This window comes from Epargyreus clarus, unplaced genomic scaffold (assembly GCF_041222505.1).
Source record: "Epargyreus clarus isolate Ecla_fem2 unplaced genomic scaffold, WU_Ecla_fem_2.2 ptg000035l, whole genome shotgun sequence".
Classification (NCBI taxonomy): domain Eukaryota; kingdom Metazoa; phylum Arthropoda; class Insecta; order Lepidoptera; family Hesperiidae; genus Epargyreus; species Epargyreus clarus.
This window is the reverse complement of record NW_027332240.1, coordinates 3,280,621-3,297,107: the sequence shown is the minus strand read 5'-3', so window position 1 is coordinate 3,297,107 and position 16,487 is coordinate 3,280,621.

Sequence of the window (16,487 nt, the reverse complement as noted above, 5' to 3'; positions counted from 1 at the left end):
CGTTTCTTTTTATCCTTCGACGAAGTTTGGGTTCTTTTCCGGTTTGTTAAAAGGAAGTGACGAAAGTGAATAATGGGAGAAGTTTTTTTAATAAATTGTCGCAAAGGCATTAGGCAAAGGTTATTTGTATGAACCATTTTATTTTAAAGTATAGAGCTACAAGTATATAATAATCAAATAATATTCGTATTCTTTATTTAATAGAACACAACATTTAATTATTCTTATTTTTTAATAGAAATAAATTTATACAGCCGCGGCGCCTCCATCACTAGCGCGAGATATTTTATTCAACGTCCAAATATATTAACCTTTAAAGTTACTGTTTTAAGGTTTATTTATCATTCACGTATTTTATAACTTCAATAACAGTAAAAAAGTTTTTTTTTTCTAATTCTTACTAAATAAATCAAAAGTCTGTATTTGTATTATGCCCATATGTGCTTGTAAGGGCCAATTGAATCTTAAAACGGCTTTTTTTATAATATAGGAGTAGCAGACGAGCATGCAGTCCACCTGATAGTAAGTGGCTACTGCCGCCCATGGACATCTGTAATCAACCCCAGATAGGATAAGATATTTCTACCTAAGGTCGGCCACAGATGCGCCGCTACCCCTGAGGACTAAGCTGGAACGCCTCGAAAAAGTCTGTCTCCCTTACCACACCCTTCAAACCGGAACACAGCAGCGCCTAACACTGCTGTTATTAGGTAGAAATAGGTGTGGCGGTGGTGTGTGGTGTGGCTCAATCAATTTTGATAGTAACTAACTGATGTACGTAAATAAATAACTCTGATTCCGCCGATTTTATTTATTACTCAATTAAGGACCTATTTAATGCCCAAATAAGCAGTACTTACTTTTCCTTGGTTAAGAAAACTATTTGAAGAATCCCTACACCTTACTTAAAATTTAGATATATGATAGCAGCATAGATTAGTAAAGATGACTCACTCCTAACAAGAAAACGTAATCAGTTTTGACAATTGAAATAGTTGCGTAAAAAAGTTTTGCCACGTCTCCGTGCTAAAATGTCCCTAAAATATTTGAAATAATTATTTATTTATTATGTAAATTGCGCAGTATTCGTTATTTATTCGTAAATTTTCCCTAAAAATGTTTTTATTTGTCAAGAATTCAAAAAAAGAACTTACTAATAAGCCGTTTGTGGCTTCATTCAATTTCAAGGCGGCGAAGTATCTTTACTAATCTATGGATAGCAGTAAAACCACCTTATTTCTATATTGACAACCGTCCGGTTCAATAAATTAGCATAAATATATAAAAGTATATAAAGTGCAAAAGTAATATAAATAGAAAGAAAAGTTTCATAAAAATTAAGTTCATAAAACTTTCAACACTTAACTTTAGAACCTATTTTTGCTTTTTCTCGAAAGTTTTTAATAAAATAAAGATATCTGAAATTATCTACGTAAAGTTTTAATAAGTACGAGACACTAGGAAAAGTTTAGTAAAGTTCTAGCTTAATTTTATGGAGAAAAACATATTTTTCATCCAAACTTTTTAGATTTAGTTCGACATTAAGGATCCTTTAATGATCGGGATCTTAGCCTAGTGGTTGAGAAACTCCGCCTCTCAATCGAGGGGTCCGAGGTTCAAATCCCAATCAAATCGCAGGTCAAATCTGATTTTTCAAAGTTATGTGCGTATTAGAAATTAATTATCACTTGCTAAACGGTGAAGGAAACATCGTGAGGAAACATGCATAACTGAGAGATTTAAAAAAAGTCATAAAGGTATGTAAAGTCTACCAATACGCACTTGGCCAGCGCTGTGGACTATGGCCTAATCCTTCGCATTATGAGAGGAGACCCGTGCCCAACAGTGGGACAGTAATGGGTCGACGATGAAGATGATCGTAAAGTGTCTGACGGGCTAATAATATTAGTAGTGGACCCCAGTTACGTTCATTTAGAGATTCCAGAGTCCACACAGCGTCGTAGACGATCACCCGGGGGTTTTATTGCGGTAAAAGTCCTTCATAACCCAGTGTCGCGCCCACAGCACCGGGTACCTTTTGAAGGACTTCCGCATAAACATAAAAAGGCTTTTTGTACTTGTATTTGTAATATCACCATCACAATACTACGCTTAGATTCGAGCATAAAATAAAATGGAGGATATTATAAGAAAGCACAACTCCTACATAGAGACACAACCACTAACCAACGCTAAATACCAATATAACTTGTACAACTCCAAGATGCGGGCGTCCAATATTGTTGAATACAAAGCGCAGTCGAGATAATAATCTGTGCTCGCATTCCATTATGGGTCGCTGAGAGCTGACTTACATTCCTACTAAGCACTTGGGTTAAGTGATACACGCTGGCCGTACTGGGCGTTTAAACCGCTCGTTTAAAACCCGCTCAGCTGTTTTATTCGTGTCACGCGGCTATGTCCTTACACGCGTCCTCTACGGTAATCTGCTCATGGACTTCTGTAAACAACCCTTATAAGAATAGATTCCTACCTGAATCCACCACAAATCTTATCCCTTGAGGAATAAGTTGGAACGCCTTGGAAAGGTATGTCTCCCTCAGCACACCCTTCGAACCTGAACACAGTATCACTTAACACTGCTGTTATGAGACAGAAATAGATGTGGCGGTGATGCCGCAAAGGGTTCTGTCACTTTCAAAATTATTGTTTGTAGAAACATTTAGTGAATAAAATGTTTTATCAAAACCTTATAAGGTTATCTAATAATAAGGTATACCTTATCTAATTCTTAGTGATCTATATTTATATCATTGCCATGCGGATTGGTTGATTTGACATAACCTTACAAGCGAACTTTTTACAGAGTTCTCCAGAAGTTAGGTATAACGCAGGCTTTTCCTTTATTGTGAAAACAAGTGAAAAAATTAATTACGTACGCATAAAAAAATACTAAGTGCGGTTCTCATGCTCCGTCCGAAAAGGCCTTAGCACAGATGTCACTGTACTGTAGGTAAGCGCTTTGTGGCACCAAATTGAACAATTTGCCGAGGCCCCGCCATAAACTTCAGTTAATTTTAAACTTGCTTGATTTACAGCCGTTGTTTCAGTTTTACTTGAGTTATGGAGCCAAAATATTAAAATTGACTAACGGCAGTTTTAATTTTGCAAATATTTGTAAAATAACAAGATAAGTCTATTTTAAGTCTATAAGACTTTATTTTATTTATTTATTTTGTACACCTTAAACTAGGGGTTACAAAGGGTAAACTTAATGCCTAATGGCATTCTCTGCCAGTCGACGATTTACAGTTATATGTGCAGACAAGTATCGGTGAAGTTGACAAAACTATTCACACTATCAATAATAACTTACAGGCTGTGAAAGATTCGTCTAGTCAGTTTGGCGTTTCTGTCAATCTCTTGAAGTGTCATGCCATTGTAGTAGGTAGTTCGAGACTGCTGCGACGGGTCCTACGTAAGCTGGTGCAAGGTCGTTTTCACAACTTTACAGTAGAGCGATTTGAATGTTCTAATGCGTGTAACTTTAACATTATTCCTTTATTACACGCATTAGCACATTCAAATCGCTCTACTGTAAAGTTGTAAAAACGCACTTGCACCAGTTTACGTAGGACCCGTCGTGCTGTCTAAAGTCAACTTTGCGAATTTACCCCCTATTACATATGACAATGCCACTTTTCCACTTTGTAATTCCGTGAAAAACCTTGGGCTTGTCATTGACAGCAGTTTGAGCTGGCGAATGCAAGTCACCGAGCTGAGCTGGGTCGACTTTACTTAAACTAAAGTAGGTATATTTTTTTATCCAATGTCTGATCATTAGAAAGCTTGACTTAAGCATGAACGCAAAATAAACGACAATTCATCGATCTATTGGTATTACTTATGTAGCTTACGAATCACCGATAGATTGATGCTTGAACCATCGTCGATCGAACATAACTGAGAATTATTAATAATAGACATTATTCATCGCTACATCGTCAATGGCATCGATCTACCAGTGTAAAATCTAACAACTGATAACTAATGCCCGTTATTATTAATCAATCTATCTAATGTGTGCCTATCAAAGATTGAAATTTGTCAATGGCTGTTGGCAGTAAGAATGATCCACTCATAGATATGCTATCCTACTGAAGTAAGTATAACATATCTATGGATCCACTTTACCTTCGACCGGTGACAGTGACGATCGATCGCTCGTATGTACGGGCACCCTAATATTTACGAAACACACTACGAACAGCATCTTAAATTTATTTATTCTTAGATCTTTTCTTAGAGTTTTCTTTCGATTAGACATTCTGCGGGATCGCAATCTCCGCAAGAATGTACCTTAACGTTATTTATCAGAATTTCATGAGGTCCCGACGTAAAGGCGGACGGCACTCCTAGCATTTTAGTTTTGAAATCTTTGCGTTACATTTACTACTATACGATGTTATTGATAATATTTCAAATTTTGATAGCCATAATTTTTTGAAGATTAATCATTACTAATAAAAGTTTCTACATCCCTTCTTCATAGGTAGAATATATCTTTCAACGACGACCATTTGTTACCACACCAATCGACGGATTCGACCGACCGACGACTGCATCGGTGTATTAGTGTGTGAGCAACCTAATCTTTACAAAATACATTCTATGATCTCAAATAGATACTTCTAGGTCGAATTTTTCTTCGATTTTTCATTTGCTCGACATTCTGAGGGCCATGCAATCTCCGCAGGCATTCCTTAACGTTATTTATCAGAATTTCATGAGATTCCCAGCGTGGAGTCGGAAGACACTCGCACTTCAATGTGCACTTTGTATCTCAGTTTTATGTAAGGAATTCTAGCGAGCTTCTGACACTATTTTTAGTTTTTAAATTTTATGTGGAGTTATTTCTAGTACTAGTATAGGTTTAGGTATGTCATACAATATCTAATAGAAAATAAAAACAAAAATTGCGCAACCTGCTGTTACTGCGAATAAAGTATTCATTCATATTTATCAAATTACGAAATCTATTAGCTAAAACTTGGTTATTATTATTACTAACGGGCGTTGCTCATTACTCTGTTGTTCTGTCAAATATTACCATACCAATCGACCAATGCGATCCGTCGACGATTACATCTATCCTTTGGTGTGGGATCCTCATACGAAGACAAAACCAACTACGATACAAGAACAGATACGATACACATACGACAAACAGCATCACATGAGAATGAGATACACAATTACACATACGACAAACAGCATCACATGAGAATGAGATACACAATTACACATACGACAAACAGCATCACATGACAATGGGTATTTCTAGATCGAATTTTTCTTCGATTATTCATTTGCCAGACATTCTGCGGGCCATGCAATCTCCGCAGGCATTCCTTAACGTTATTTATCAGAATTTCATGAGTTCCCAGCGTGGAGTCGGACGGCACTCGCACTTCAATGTGCACTTTGTATCTCAATTTTATGTAAGGAATTCTAGCGAGCTTCAGACACTGTTTTTAGTTTTTAAATTGTATGTGGAGTTATTTCTAGTACTAGTATAGGTTTAGGTACCTAATACAATATCTAAATGAAAATAAAAAAAAAATTGCGCAACCTGCTGTTACTGCGAATAAAGTATTCATTCATATTTATCAAATTACGAAATCTATTAACCAGAACTTGGTTAATATTGATTATTACTAACGGACGTTGCTCATTACTCTGTCGTCCTGTCACATGTTACCATACCAATCAACGAATGCGATCCGTCGACGATTACATCTATCCTTTGGTGTGGGATCCTCATACGAAGACAAAACCTACTACGATTCAAGAACAGATACGATACACATACGACAAACAGCATGACATGAGAATGACATACACATACGACAAACAGCATCACATTAGAATGGGTATTTCTAGATCGAATTTTTCTTCGATTTTTCATTTGCCAGACATTCTGCGGGCCATGCAATCTCCGCAGGCATTCCTTAACGTTATTTATCAGAATTTCATGAGATTCCCAGCGTGGAGTCGGACGGCACTCGCACTTCAATGTGCACTTTGTATCTCAATTTTATGTTAGGAATTCTAGCGAGCTTCGGACACTATTTTTATTTTTGAAATCTTTGCGAAGTTACTTTTCTTATTGTACTACGATATAATAGAGTACCTAACCTTTTAAGAAATAGATAGTAAAACAATGCATCAGATGGTACGAGACTGCTACCAATATAGTCATCAATAGTTACAAAAATAAGATTGTAATCTACCTGATGCTAGCCACAGATCCTTTGTGGGATACATTGAAATAACGTATATAAAACGTATATATTGTAATATAGCAGTGATAGCCTAGTGGTTAAGAAACGCGGAATCTCGATCGAGGGGTCCGAGGTTCAAATCCCAGGCACGCACCTCTGATTTTCAAATTTATGTGCGTATTAGAAATTAATTATCACTTGCTTAAACGGTGAAGGAAAACATCGTGAGGAAACCTGCATACCTGAGAGATTTATAAAAAATCTTAAAGGTATGTGAAGTCTACCAATACGCACTTGGCCAGCGCGGTGGACTATGGCCTAATCCTTCTCATTCTGAGAGGAGACCCGTGCCCAACAGTGGGACAGTAATGGGTTGATGATGATGATTGTAATATAACGTAGGTAGCAACCTATCCTTCCTTACCACACTCCCAATCGAGAATAGGAGTCTTACGTGAAGTCAGTCACGCATACATTACTAACTGCGAGTACATAATGCCACATAAGCGTCTCCCCTTTCCACGCCCTTCAAACCAGAACACAACAGCACTTAACATTCCTATATAAGGCTTGTCTCTACAAGTGGCTTTCAAAGTCATACTACCAAAAATACCTTTGTAGATGATGCAAGAATAAAACTAATATGTATTACACTTGTTTTAAAATACCCGTCATATATACAAACAAATAAAGTTTAACCAGAATATAAATCCTTACTAATCCTTATCCTTATTAATATTATAAATCCGAAAGTAACTCTGTCTGTCTGTCTGTCTGTCTGTCTGTTTGTCTCTTCTTCACGCCTAAACCACTGAACAGATTTAAATAAAATTTTGTACAAAGATAGTCTAAAACCCGAAAAAGGACATAGGATAGTTTTTATCCCGGATCCCACGGGAACTAGGGCTGACGATCTAAGATCGATTAATCGGAGAATCGATCTTTTGGACCAAAAAGTAGATTATTTTAAATGATGTTAGTTAGGATTGAATTGTAAACTATGCATTTGTTCAAGTGATGATCTTTAGCAAAGTTGTTGTCCATGAGCCCACCAAGGTTTCATAGTTGGTACGACCAATTTTCGCCAGATGGCGCCACTGTCATTCCAATGAAGGTACGAATTTTCAGTTTTATATATGTGTATGTCATATTATTTTCTTTTAAACGCGGGCGAAGCCGCGGGCAAAAGCTGAAGTAGTGTTTAATATTTACGTTATAATTCACGAATTTTGAATTATATATATATAATCCTGAACTTACCACTGACTGACTGACATGCCGTTCTCCATGATGCCGGCGAGGAGCGACTTTGTTGTCTATGGCGGGTTTTCTTCTCTCCCCCCCGAGGCAAAGGGAAAAATATGAGATGCCATAGATTCAAGATGGCGGCCGATTTAAAATTTTTAACTTTTTCATTTATTGACTTTATGCTGATGTTTGTTTCTTTTTCGAATAATATTCGGGTGGGCGTTACGTTGAAATTGGAAAAAAATGAAAAACCAAGATGGCCGCCGAGATATTTGAGTTTGAAAATTTTCAATTTTCGAGGTGTTTTTGGGAGGTCGTATCTCTTGGGATTTTTAATATTTTGTTGCCATTTTTTAAAGTTTTCTCGGATATATCCTCAATTTTGCCAAATCGGATTTATTTTTTTTTTTTACAAAATGGCGGGTCGTCTGTTAGGCGATTTGTAAAATGTACGAAAAAACGGATTTTTTGAAGTGAAATATTCGGAGGTTGGCAACGTTTGAGCTATTTGGTTTGTTCGGGGCGGTCGTGGAGCTCGGTCCGAAGTGTTGCCAGGTTTGAGTTTTTTTCTCCCCACTCTTACAATTTTTCAAACTTTTCATTCAAAAATATGAAAAGTAGAAGGAGAAATATTTTTGATGAACATTTTTCACAGGAATATTTTTTTTGGCTGTCGTAATGACATTTGACCATTTTCGTCGATGTCGACTGGCAACACTGGCCGCAGGATTTTTTTTTCAGTTTTACGAAAAATCGACTTCATCGACCTGAAGGAGTGGTGGGGGGTGGGTTTGATGTATGAGTGGAATTTTTTATTTGCCTCCGTGTCTATGGGAAAAATCTGAAACTTTCAAAATTCAAGATGGCGGCCGAGCTGGATTGGGTAATCTTTTTTTTTTATTTTGCACCTATCCAAGATCGGTATCGTTTCCGGCTAATTTGAGGGCGACTGATACGATGAAATTAGAAAAAGTTGAAAAAACAAGATGGCCGCCGAAATACTTGAGTTTAAAATTTTTCATTTTTCGAGGTGTGTTCGCGGGGTGGCACTGATGTGTTTTTATTTATATTTTTTTGATTTTTTTCGTTTTTTTTCTCGGATATATGCTCAATTTTACCAAATCGGATTTATTTATTTTTTTAACCAGATGGCGGATCGTTGGTCAGGCAATTTGTAAAATGTATGAAAAAACGCATTTTTTGAATTGAAATATTTTGAGGTTGGCAACATTTCAGCGAATCGCCTTGTATGGGGCGGTTGTGGAGCGTGACTTGAAGTGTTGCCAGGTTTAGGATTTTTTTTCTTCGTTCATACTTTTTTTGGAACTTTCCATTCAAAAATATAAAAAGTAGAAGGAGAAACATTTTTAATGAAAATATTTTACATGGGTATTTGTCAGGGGGGTCGTAATGACATTTGACCATTTTCATCCAAATTAACTGGCAACACTGGGAGCTAGATTTTTTTTTCACTTTTTTGACATTTCGAGTAGCCCAGCCTAAACTATTGGTGGGGGGTAGTAATAATGTATGAGATATTTTTTCAGTATATTATGGTGGTTATAGGAAAAATGGAAAACATACAAAATTCAAGATGGCGGCCCTCCTGCGATTTTCAACTTTTTTTTTATTCTGCGCACCTACCTGAGATTGGTGTCATTTTCGGCTAATTGTGGGACGACTGTTACGATAAAATTAGAAAAAATTGGAAAAACAAGATGGCCGTCGAGATATTTAACTTTGAAATCTTTCATTTTTCGAGGTGTGTTTGTGGGGCCGTAGCGCGATGGTTTTATTAATATTTTTTCGACATTTTTATTTTATTGGCCGGAGTGTATCCTCAATTTTATCATATGGCAATGTCATATTTTTTAAACCAGATGGCGGACCTTGTATTAGCCATTTTGTAAAATGTACGAAAAAATGCATTTTTCGAAGTGAAATATTTTGAGGTTGGCAACATTTGAGCGAGTCGCTTTGTATGGGGCGGTCATGGAGCTCGGCTCGAAGTGTTACCAGGTAAAGTTTTTTTTTTCTTTGTTCATACATTTTTTGGAACTTTTCATTCAAAAATGTGAAAAGTAGAAGGAGAAATATTTTTAATTAAATTTTTTCACAGGACTATTTTTTATGGGTGCCGTAATGACATTTGACCATTTTCGTCTTAATCGACTGGCAACACTGGGATACAGAATTTTTTTTCACGCTTTTCACTTTTTGAGTACTTGGGCGGAAACCGTAGACAGAGCATATAAGTAATGTATGGGAGATATTTTTTATTTCAAATGGACCCTATGTAAAAAATCGAAAATCCAATGTTGCCATATACAAAAAAAATGTTTTCATACAAATGCATTTTCTACAGGATTATCGAAGATTTCAAGCTGTTGCCACCATTTGACGTCATTTTTTTGTATGAGGCGCTTAATGGCACTTATAGACTGTACCAATGTGTAAAAAAATATTTCAGTGTTGCCATACAAAAAATAATAATTTTCATACATGTGCATTTTTGTATGTCACATTTCAAGCTGTTGTAAATTTTTGACAACGTTATAATGTATGACGCGTTTGTATGTACTAATATTGTGCACATTTTGATTAAAAAATATCTTAGTGTTGCCATACAAAAAATAATAATTTTCATACATTTGTATTTTTGTATGTGGTGTTTCGGGCTGTTGTCTCCCTTTAAAGACCACCACCATCATGCCCAGCATCACTTAACGTCAGTTTTCTGTATGAGGCGTTTAATGGTACTTATAGACTGTACATATTGGTGGAAAAATATTTCAGTGTTGCCATACAAAAAATAATAATTTTCATACATGTGCATTTTTGTATGGCACATTTCAAGCTGTTGTAAATTTTTGACTACGTTATAATGTATCACGCGATTGTAGGTACTAATAGACTTCACATTTTGGTAACAAAATATTTAAGTGTTGCCATATAAAAAAATAATAATTTTCATATATATGTATTTTTGTATGCAATATTTCAAGCTGTTGTATATTTTTGACAACCTTATAATGTATGACGCGATTGTAGGTACTAATAGACTTCATATTTTGGTAACAAAATATTCAAGTGTTGCCATACAAGAAATAATAATTTTCATATATATGTATTTTTGTATGCAATATTTCAAGCTGTTGCCTTCTACTGATATCATTAGAATGTATGAGGCGTTTGTAGGTACTAATATTCTGCACATTTTGATAAAAAAATATTTTAGTGTTGTCATACAAGAAATAACAATTTTTATAAATAGTTATTTTTGTATGTAATATTTCAAGCTTTTGTCTCCTTATTATGTCTTTAAAATGTATGGCTTATAGACAAAAAAATCACGACCCAAATTCTTGGTATTTTGCAAATATTAACTCATATCTTTTCCAAACAGCCCCAATCAGAATTAATAAAACTTCAATATAGGGGAAAAAATGTAAAAAAATTTTGCACGCAAAACTAAAGAAGACAACCGTTCCGCGAGCTGCTTTAGCAGCGAGCGCACACAAGCGATACCTAGTTTAAATATAACTTTAATAAGAATGACGTTCATCGAAAACTCTTCAAGGATGTATCATGTATGTTTTGCGCGTCTTATCTCCCGATAACCATAAGCAACCATAGACCTCATTAACTGATAGAGGTGTCACGGAAAATAAATATTTTTAGTTTACTTAGGAAAAGTATGCGGTAACAAGATTGATAATGATAACGGATTTAAAATTATTAATGATAAAGATTCGAAGTTGTTTAAAGGTGGAACATAGATTAGTAAAGATTACTCACTCCTAACAAGAAAATGTACCCAGTTTTGAGAATTATAGTTGCGTAAAAAAGTTTTGCCACGTCTCCGTGCTTAAATGTCCCTAAAATATTTGAAATAATTATTTATTTATTATGTAAATTACGCAGTTTTAGCTATTTATTTGTAATTTTTCTCTAAAAATGTTTTTATTTCTCAAGAAATCAAAAAAAGAACTTACAAATAAGCCGTCTGTGACTTCATTCAATTTCAAGGCGGCGAAGTATCTTTACTAATCTATGAGGTGGAAGAATCCATTGTGATTTGCACTCCGGAAGCTCCACCGCCACACCTTTTTCTTCAGTGCTGCTGTTTTACAGTTTAATAAGAGCAAACTTTTTAGTATTCTCAGCAAACTCTTTTATTATCAACATAACATAACATTCATATCATGGGGATACATAAAACGTCTACTGTTTTATATTAAGAATGACGTCACTATGGCAACCATATATTGTAATCTTAGATCATAGATTAGTAAAGATTACTCACTCCTAACAAGTTTTGACTATTTAAATTGTCACTGTCAATTATTTTCGTGTTTGAAAAATATTTAAAAAATGTAGTTTTTAGAGTATTTACGAATGAAACGATATTTCTCTGCACTTTTTCTTCGATTTCGTGTATTTTTTGCACCACTTTATTGCACATGTCGGTATTGTTCCGCGTAAATTACATCATGGCAGTCGGAGACGTAATGAGAAAATGGCTCACTGTTTATCAGCCATTTTGCCATTTGTGGCTTCCTTCAATTACAAGGCGGTGAGATATCTATACTAATCTATGTCTTAGATCACCAACCTTTTTCAGTCCACGGACCCTTAGGAAATCAAGCACATTTTTCACGGACCCCCTTAATAAAATGAAGAGCAAAAAAAAAACAATCCCCGCCGAAACATAATTTGGAAGACCGATTTATGTATTTAGTATTTGTTTTTTTTTAGATGAATAATAGTGTTATACATCATTGGATTTAATTTTTTGAAATACCGTGTGAATACATCACGTTATTTTCTAATAAAACTGGTTTGCTGATTTTTCGTTTAGCGACTGTTTTGCATTTAATGAGCAATTTATGTATGATCCGGAGATGACACCGCGGACTCCCTTACATATACTCGAGGACCCCCAGGGGTCCGCGGACCACAGGTTGGGAAACGCGGTCTTAGATCAATCTATTGGGGTTGTCGGGCTTAAAATTCAATTGCAAGATTAAGACCCTCACATACATACAAACTAATAACAAAGCAGGTTACTCAAAACTTGCACTTAATTATAATTGCATTATTCTTATCAAATATTTATTATGTTATATTTCTTACATACTCTCTATGATAATCACTGGCTACGCGCAGTTAGTATTGATAAGGCGGTTTTAAATAAGCGTAATGTTTTAATAGGAATGTTTATTTAATAGATTATTCTTTGCAAAAAATGTCGAAGTCTATGGATTAATCAATTATTTTAAGTAACAAATATTCTCACAGCATTTCTAGACATTCTATAAGTAGATTTATCAGTATTTCAGTGAAATGATAACAATTATCGTAAAGACGCACTCATTCGGCATTTCATATGTACACCAAGTACTAGTACAGGTTGATACTTGTGATTAGTGCAGTGGTACGTGATGTGATGTGATTTGTGATGTTTAAACACAGAAATGGCGTTATTTAAAGGTAAAAAATTGAAGATTTTTTTGTAAACAAAAAATAGAAATAATTATAAAAGAAATAATAAACGGTGCGTAAAAAAAGTGATGTAGTAATAATAATCCTAATTATAGTAGATACCTACTCGTCGCGAACTAGTCTTATAATTTTATAATATTCGTCGTTTATCGTCGAAATTCTATCATAATCATATTTTTTATCGAGAACCCTAAAGGCCATCAAAACCTACTATAAAATAAAATAAAAATAAATAAATAATAAATTATACCATGAATAAACTGTACTTACAAAACACAATAAATATTGTTAATCAAACTAAAAAGTAACAAATAATTCTTAATAGGTATGTATGACATAGATTAGTATAAGAATAATATTAAAATAAATCCATTTTTTTAAACCACTACTCCCTTCTTTTCCTTTGTTGTGGCATCCCACATTTTGCCTATAACCATTTTATTAATATACCTATCACTGCATTTTTTAATCTATACTAAACGGTGTGTTTTGCAAACGGTTTGCATGCAGACACATTTAAAACAATTTATCTTTATTGCAATTATTTAAGGCGTTGATACTTTATATTCTAGACCAGTGCCTGTAATAAGTCGTTAACCCTCGAAGTAAAAAGCGACCAACAAAAATTAATTAAGTAAAACTTGGCTGTATGTGGCCTAGTTACTTGCGCCTTTTGTTAAAGGAATTTTAAACAAGGACCAAAGTGTGGTTGGTTGAGGCGCGAAATGAATGCGTAAGATTTTATAAATAAGAAATAACGATTACTACGCTTTTAGAATACTTTGTTATCGTATGTGGATACACACATATTATGAATGCAGAAAAATCCAGATATAGACTAGAAATTTACATCGCTCAGAACTGTATGGCCGGAGAATCGAACCTCTACAATTCAAACCTTGAGCAAGCACAAATTATACCAAGAAAACATAAAATCCATTCACGAATAATTTACTTTGCGAAAAGAATTTGCACAAAGTACCAGGAGCATATAAGTCTGAAAAGGGTTAGTTGAAGTTGAACATATGGGCCCCGGGGACCGCGGGGTACGTTGTTAATAATGGCCTCAAATAGAGCCATTCTTTAAACGGCTTTCTCGTCGACCAGTGAGTATTTTACAATTCTTTGTTAAAGTTATATGTGGATTTTATATAATAAAGAAATAGGAATATACCCGTTACATTAAATACAATTTTGAAACAAAGACTGTCGAAAAAAATGTTAATGAATACAAAATTTTGCGTATCCTTAAAGCATATAAGTAAATGAATTATGACATTTACACATCACTGTCCCACAGCTGGGTACGAATCTCCTCTCAGAATCAGAAGGGTTTAGACAATAGTAGTGCACTAGTACCCTTCACAAACCTTTAGGAACTTTTTTCCAAAAGTATATAAAGTTCTTACAAAATCTCACAAGTGAAGTCCACCAATTCGCACTTGTCCGGTGCAGTCATAGACTTCGATTTGTTTCGGTGCAGTGGACTATGGCCTAACCCGTTTTACTCTGAGAGGATATTCGTTCCCAACAGTGGAACAGCAAGAGGATAACGAGGAACACCAGACTACCAAGAGTTTCCCCTTAAAAAACTTCATAAGTTAACTCTACGGGTGTCCCTGTAGTTCCGGGACCAGTATATGGTTACGGTATCCTCTGCCTGTCGTAAGAGGCGACTAAAAGGGGGCTTCCGGGGTTGCGGACGGCAAGAGTGGGAGCTCAAACTGCCCGGCCAGCGACCCCGGGAAGGACGGCGGTATGTGCGCATACCGTCGTGCACACCAGACGGTATGCATCAAGCTCACTTGGACGGAGCCCGACGGGGCACAGCGCTAAGAGGACTCCGGTTGCGTTCCGTTGGAGATCCCGGAGTCCTCTACGCAGCGCCGAGGACGGCCACCGGGGGGCTTTTAGTGCTGTAAGAGTCCCACATAACCTTGTGTCGCTCCCACGGCACCGGGTACCTTTTGAAGGTTTCCCCCTCGTAAACAAAAAAAAATGTTAACTTTACGGGAAATAAACGTTCCTAAATGCATTTTCCGTATTATAAGTCAAAAATTAACTCAACTAGGAACGCAAACCCGACTAGAGGTAAGGTGTCCCCCGAGGTAAACCACTGAGGTTTAATAGCTGTAACATCTATACAGATAAATTGTAAATTTGTATGTTTGTTTGTATGTTTACTCGTATCTACAATGTAGAAATAGGAAATAAGCTTGCAGTCCATCCGATGCTACTGCTACCCATGAACATCTGTAATCAACCCCTGAAAAGATTACTTTGCTATCTGAGGTGGACCACAGATGCGTTGCTACCCCTAAAGACTAAGTTGGAACGCCTCGAAAACAAAATACAAGTAGTAGCAATCAAGAATGCCGTTATTATACAGAAATTGGCATGAAGACCACTACCATGCCTATAAGTCGAATCTCAAAAGGTTTACTTTTTATTCGCTTGCATCTACACCCTGTTATACTTTATCCCCCCTCCAGACGGACCCTATATTTACAATTACGTGTAAAAGTTCCGACAACGTTTTTTCGAATTGTCTAATGTCAAATGTGAGCAAAAGAATAAAAAAAAAAAGAAATTAATTTAACAAAAAAAGTTAAGAAAAAACACAATTTAATATTGCTATTATTTAGTAAATTAATGGGTTGGGATTTGAGTATTAATGATGATAGAACGTAATTTAAACAGTTAGTTATTTCTTAAACTGTCACCGTACATAATCGACACAAGAACTCAGAGTCACGCAAAAAATCGATTATGTTATTACGAAACTTTACAACTATTTTTTTCTAAAAGTGAATCATTTATCCCATTAAGAATATTATAAATACAACATGTATTACAAGGACGGATGACAAAAATAATTTAATAATTATGGGAACGACAAAAATAGTAAACTCAGTACATTATAAACCACTAAGTCTACTAACTCTTTATTATAACTTTTTATGAGTAGGTGCTAAGTATTTCAATGTAATAAAAATAGGCTTTAAAAGCTCTACGAAAAACATTTAATTAATAATTCATTTCAGTAATAAATGAAACTATTATTATTTTTCTCTTCTCTCATATCAGACATAAGCCTAAACCCGAGGGGTTTTCTAATAGCTACTGAAGTTACACGATCCACCGCCTTGGATCATTATCATATCGGCATCATCATAACAACACAGAAGCGCTTACCTCTGCAGTTGTTAAGCAGAAATAGCTGTGGCAGTTGTGCTACTGGAGTTGAACCTCAGAGGATTCTACCACCTTCAAATAAAAAAAGCATGTAAAAAATATCTCGTGCCACAAAACGCTTATGTAGACAATCCCGCAAGTAATAACCTAGTCTCGACTGAAACACACGTTTGAAAAGGGTTATTTAGTTAGACATTCCGTCCCCAAGGAGCCGAAGCTTAGAAGTTATCGTTAATTTTCACTGACGACGGTAAATGTCAATCTTGTAAATACATTAGAAGTTAGATAAGGGCC